The sequence below is a fragment of the Medicago truncatula genome, chromosome 1, assembly GCF_003473485.1.
Source record: "Medicago truncatula cultivar Jemalong A17 chromosome 1, MtrunA17r5.0-ANR, whole genome shotgun sequence".
Lineage (NCBI taxonomy): Eukaryota > Viridiplantae > Streptophyta > Magnoliopsida > Fabales > Fabaceae > Medicago > Medicago truncatula.
Window position 1 is genome coordinate 15,498,993 of NC_053042.1, and position 6,000 is coordinate 15,504,992.

Here is a 6,000-nt window from a genome sequence, read left to right on the forward strand (position 1 = left end):
CATGAACTGAATTAAGGTATGACAATTTCTCCTGAAACCTTAAATAGCCTATTGCAAGCACATGTTGGTTAACCTTACAAACTATAGAATGGCAGCCAATTATATCAAATGGTAGAGAATAGAGGTATTTTACGAAACCAACTTCAAACAATCAATTAGAAAAGAAATTACATTTATGTATGTTTTTGACTTTATAGTGCCCTGGCCAAATTGACAATAAAGAGTGTGGGTTCTATGTCATGCGATATATGATTAGTTCTTTCTAGGTGACATTATACTTGTTATTTATTCTATTTATGAAGAAAAACAATTAAGTGAGCCACTAAAATAAACTAATATATATATAAACAAAAAATTAAAGTTGTAATATGATGAGTCATTTAATATCTATTTTTATATGTTATTTAGTTTAGTTTTAAATAGATTTTATTTTATTTTATACTAGTATTATTTCCTTTTTGAGTTAGTTTACTACAAATTGCATTTTATTATATTTCAGGAGCGAATATTGGATGGATTGAGTCTTGGAGCAAAAGAAAGGGACTTGGAGCTGATTTAGTACGAAAATACGAAGATTCAGAGACAAAAATACGTCTCCCCAAAGTCAGAAGCTTGGCACAGCCCGTGCTAACATTGGCACGGCCGTGCCATCCTCCAGAGTCACTTTTGCTGCTTTTGCTTAGATTTTAAGCTACTCTATTTTAGCCCGCAGTTTCTTGTGGAACATTCCAGTATTGTAATTGCTTAGATTTAAGTCGAATGTATGCTATAAATAGAGTAGCTATCCATCACAAATATTCATCTTTTCTTGGAATGCAATATGTGACAATTGTTTTTCTAATAAAAGTTCATCTTTACTTTCTTGTTATTTACTTTTATGTTTTCTCTCTTCTTCTCTATGTCTACAATGAACGTTAGTGAGTAGACTTCTCTTGTCTTGGGATTGTTGGATAAGTCTAATGACATAATCCTAATCAAACCAAGCTTTAAACCTTAATCTTATGTAACCCTAATTTCTTATCTAAATTCACCGCTTTAACATGCATCAACCATTATCAAACTGTGGAAACGAAAGTGGAGGGTTTGATAATTGTTTATCCATCATCTCAAATATCAATTCATAAAACAAAAGTGGAGCTTTGATATTCGAACAAGTGAATTTAGACAAGGATTGCAAAGGCAGCGAAATAGTCTTTGCAATCTTCGAGACATATAGTTTCGATCTTCAAGGGAACTAATAATGATCAAGTCAGCGAAATAGGCTTGGTTGTTAGAGGAACCAAAATCTAATAGTAATCAAGTCAGCGAAATAGGCTTGGTTGCTAGAGGAACAAAAGAGAAACTGTCTTGAGAAATTAGGTCTAACATAAAGTTATAAGTTTAAAAGTTTGGTTTGTGAAGGACTTGTCATTGGGATGAACCAATAATTACAAGGCTTTTATCTTATTTATTCTCTTGTAATTAAAAATCCAAACCTTTATCTAAAACTCTTTCGTCTAATCATCATTAAAAGCGGTTTTATGCCATCATAATAAGCGTTAAAAACGATTTTGAAGTGACGGAGTTTGGCTAAAAAGCTCAGTTGGGTACTTTAAAAAAAAATGAATTACATATTTTTCTAGTATTTTAAATTACTAACCTATTTTTGGTTTTTTCTTACAATTGTAAATTGGTGGAATTTTCAGCTCACATGACAATATAACAGAGGTTTAATACCCACAAATTAGAAAACATGTAAACCTCTCCTAACCAGCCAATTGTAAGAATGTGAAAAATCACCTGTCAATCGAATCGCCAAAAATCCAAAACTATTGAGAGAAAAATTAAACTATGAAATTTTGCAACATATCTAATAGCAATATATACAAAACATACTCTAGCAAATTTTTATAATTATCCTTATTTTAACATCTTAATTTTCTGTGTCTCAGGGTCATTTTGCAAAATATAAAACTAATTTACTTATTTTTTTGCCATTATCATTATATTTACTGATAACTATTAAGTGTAACTAATTGCATTTTGCAACATATATACTAACAATATATAAAAATCGTATTCAAGCAAATTTAAATATTTATCTTTTGTTAATTTCATCATCTTAATTTTATGCCTAATGGTCATTTTGCAAAGTATTACCCAACATATAAAAACCATGCTACAACAAATTTTCTTAATTGTTCTAATTTTAAACTTGTAATCTTCTTTATTTTATGTGTCTAATTTTTAAAATTGTCCTTTTTTAAACTCATGATCTTCCTAATTTTACGAGCTTAATGGTCGTTTTGCCAAATATATAACTAATTATTTGAAAATATAATTTTTTTGGCTTTATAATCATTATTACGGATATTTACGAAGTGTAACTAGTTTCATTTTGCAACATATCTATCTACTTCCACTAACAAATATAAAAATGGCGCACCAGCAAATTCTCATAATTCTCCATTTTTAATCTCATGATCATCTTATTTTTATGTGTCTAGTGGTCATTTTGCAAAATATAAAACCATTTTGTTTTCGTTTTCTTATCTGTATCCTCCAATTTACTTAAATATGAGAAAAAACAATGTATTGTGGCATAAATATAGGTAAAATCTTTTATGCCTTAAGTATAGAAAAATAGTCTATTCTCGTCTCTATTAATCTCTTAATCTAATTAATTTTCATATAAAAAAAATCAATAGATTTTTTTTTTTATTTAAGCAAGGAGTAACGACAAACATCAGGAGGAAACACTGACATGCCAATTAGGTTAGCACCCCGGGAAACCTCCATCCTATGCTGCCAAGCTCAAAATTTTATTTAAAAAAGGAAAAAAATAAATACAAGAGGAGGGGGACTAGGCCAAAACCCTCAAAAAACAAAGGAAAAAAAAACGAGAACAAGCTACAAAAGACTATGGAAATCTGTAATTAGGCTAGTCAACCTGTCACACAAGAGATCCATATGTAACTTCGCCGGAAGGGTGTCTAACCATATCAGCACAACACTTACGAGTGTTATACGACGGCTTTCCCAAGACTTGGTTCTTTCTTATTTTTTTTCTGCTTCTTGCTTGGTACTTGCTTAAATCCCTCCTCGGTAGTCCGCTGGTCATACTCACGAATTCTAGCCCATAAATCCAAACCACTTTGAATTTTTTTGCTGTTGTGTGCCTCTTGTTGCTGCACAGTAGTGACTTGAAGTGGTTGAATTATATGAGCCTCCAAAAATTAGACAGATGCATCATTATTGGAATGCAAAATCTGCCCATCATTAGCTAGTGTGGGGATGGGGTGCTGCAACACATCATTTTGGTTGTCAAGGGGCATAGCAGATGCGCTAATCTCCATGTCATTAACATCTTTTTCAGTTGTAACATCATTTGTATCAACAGTTGTTTAATCACTTTCAACTGTAACATCATTTAATTTAGCAGTTGAGATTCCTTGATTGTGTGCCAACCTTTCCAGCTCCATAACATCTTGAAACGGATATTGTGTTGTTGCTGCAACATCTTGCACATCATCTTGTACAGTAGGGAAAGGAATAGACAACTCCACATTCTCAACAAGGGGTTCCACTTCAAACACCGTACTAGACGGCAGAGTGCGTGGAATAACGTCGTCAGTCACATTTTCCAGTGCAAATGAAATATGCAACAACTGTGATACAAATATTTTGTATATAAAATAAAAAATATTTAACAGAAACACTATATTATTGTTGATATTTGAAAAATGTTACGAGTTTTCAAAGTTTTATCATATCACATATCGGTACATGAAAAATTTGTTCTGTTCACTGTTCACGATGGTGGTGGGTTCACACAGCTCCGTTGCTTTGTAAAAACTCGTCAGTGTCTGGTGGTTTTCAACGTTTGATAAAACCATAGCTACTTTCTTCTTGGAGGTGGTGACGGCTCTGGTGGATTCAAGTGAAATTGAGTAGTGTTCGTCGTTTTGATGCTCCTGTCACCTCAACTTTGTCAATTTAGTAGTTTTGGTTCGTTTGAAATGGCAGTGGTTGAAATCATGACACCATCGTTGTTGTTATATTCACAAGCTTGAACTAGTTTGATGTTGTTGGGTTAAGAATACTTCAACTTTGGGTTGTACTTTTGGAATGTAGTACTCGAAATGGAGATGCATTTGCGATCATGTTTTTTTTAGGTTTTTATGTGGTCGTAAACTTATTGTTGGTATTTTCGTCGTGGTAAGTGGTGGTTTTGTTAAGTTTCTTCCGTGTTGGCAAACAATTTCATTAACCAGTCTTGATTTGAAGAAACACTATTTCCACTGATACGGAGTGAAACGCTCATACACCACTTTTTTTTGCAATTTGATTTCGCATCCCGAGTTGGGTTCGCTTGATTGCACTCATGGTGGCTGTGTTTGTTTGCTTCATATTTTGATTCTTCGTTTATGTTTTATTTTGTTATTTACCTTTTAGGGTTGGTCTTGAAAAGTGTAGCTTTACACCGGTTGTATTGCCCTTTATAGGGTTGTTAATTATATTTTTATATGTTCACAGTGGTTCAGTTGTATGTCCCCCAGTCTTTTGTCTTTTTATTTTATATATTTTCTTTTGCTTATAAAAAAACTAAGCATATAAAATCCCTAACGAGTGTGGTGCAAATATTTATCGGTGTTTTAAATATAAATAAAAATGTATTTAATAGAAACACAACATTAAAGTTTATATTTTAAAAATAGTCATGAGTTTCCAAAATCATATCATATCTACTTTCTCCTACATGTATATAAAAATTTGTTTATGTAGATAAATTACAAAATCTGCAACGGGTGCGATGTAAATATTGAACTGTGTTTTGCATATAAAATAAAAAGTTATTTATTGTTATTTATTTATGCAGATAAAAATACAAAATCTGCAACAGGTATGTAAATATTGAACTTTGTTTTGCATATAAAATAAACAGTTATTTATTAGAAACACTACAATGATGTTTACATCTTGAAAATAGTCATGAGTTTTCAATAATTTATCATATCTATTTTTTCATATATGTTTATAAAATTTGTTTATGTAGATATATGTTTGGTGATGGTGATATGGTGGTTTAAAGTGCCGTTTTTGTGGTGGTTTTAAGGTGGTTATTTTCTAGGTAGTGGTTGTTCACAGGTGGGTCGGTGGTGGTGGTTTGTCGTGGTTGTATGGGTGTAGTTTGGATGGTATCGTGGTCGAAATTTTGGACTCGGATTTCATGGTGGATTGGAGCTGATCAAGAGGGGGTGTTTATTGAGGTTGTGAGATGGCTCGCGAGATGGTCATAGTAGGTGCTGATTTTGTGTGGTTGTATGTGGTGGGGACGGTGGTTGATTCCTAGGGTCCAGTGGTGCAGTTGTGGTGGTGGCCGTGGTGATAGATTTGGTTGATTTTTATGGGTGTGTATGTTGGTTTTCGTGCTAGATTTCATGCTGGTTGTGGTGTGATGGTGGTGGCTCATGGTTGTTTTTGTGGTGGCAGATTTGAATTGAGGTGGAAGTGATGCTGGTGTTGGTGGAGAGGCAAGTTTCGTGTATGGTGGTAAGAGGAGGTGATAGTGGTGGTTTTGGTATTGTAGCTGCGGCGGTGCTCAGTTTGCGAGTTTGTGGGTGCTGAGTTTGTGGATGTTAGAAAAACATAAGTGTTTGGTGTTTTTGTGTGGTGGTTGATTTCTTTGTACTATTTTGCTATGTTACGAAACCTATTCTTGCATTTCTTGTGCTGGTTAGGATTCATTGGGATTTTAATAAATTTCATTTTAGATTCTTCAAAAAAAAGTGTAGATATAAGCACTTAAAATCTACAGCAAGAGCGGTGCAAACATTGAATGGTGGTTTGCATATAAAATAAAAAGTTGTTTGACATAAACCTTGCATTAATTTTGAAATTTTTAAATAGTAACGGGTTTTCAAAATTCTATCATATCAACTTTCTTATATGTGTACATAAAAATTTGTTTTCGCATATCTAAACAAATAAAATTCATAACCTGTGAGATTCAACTTTTAA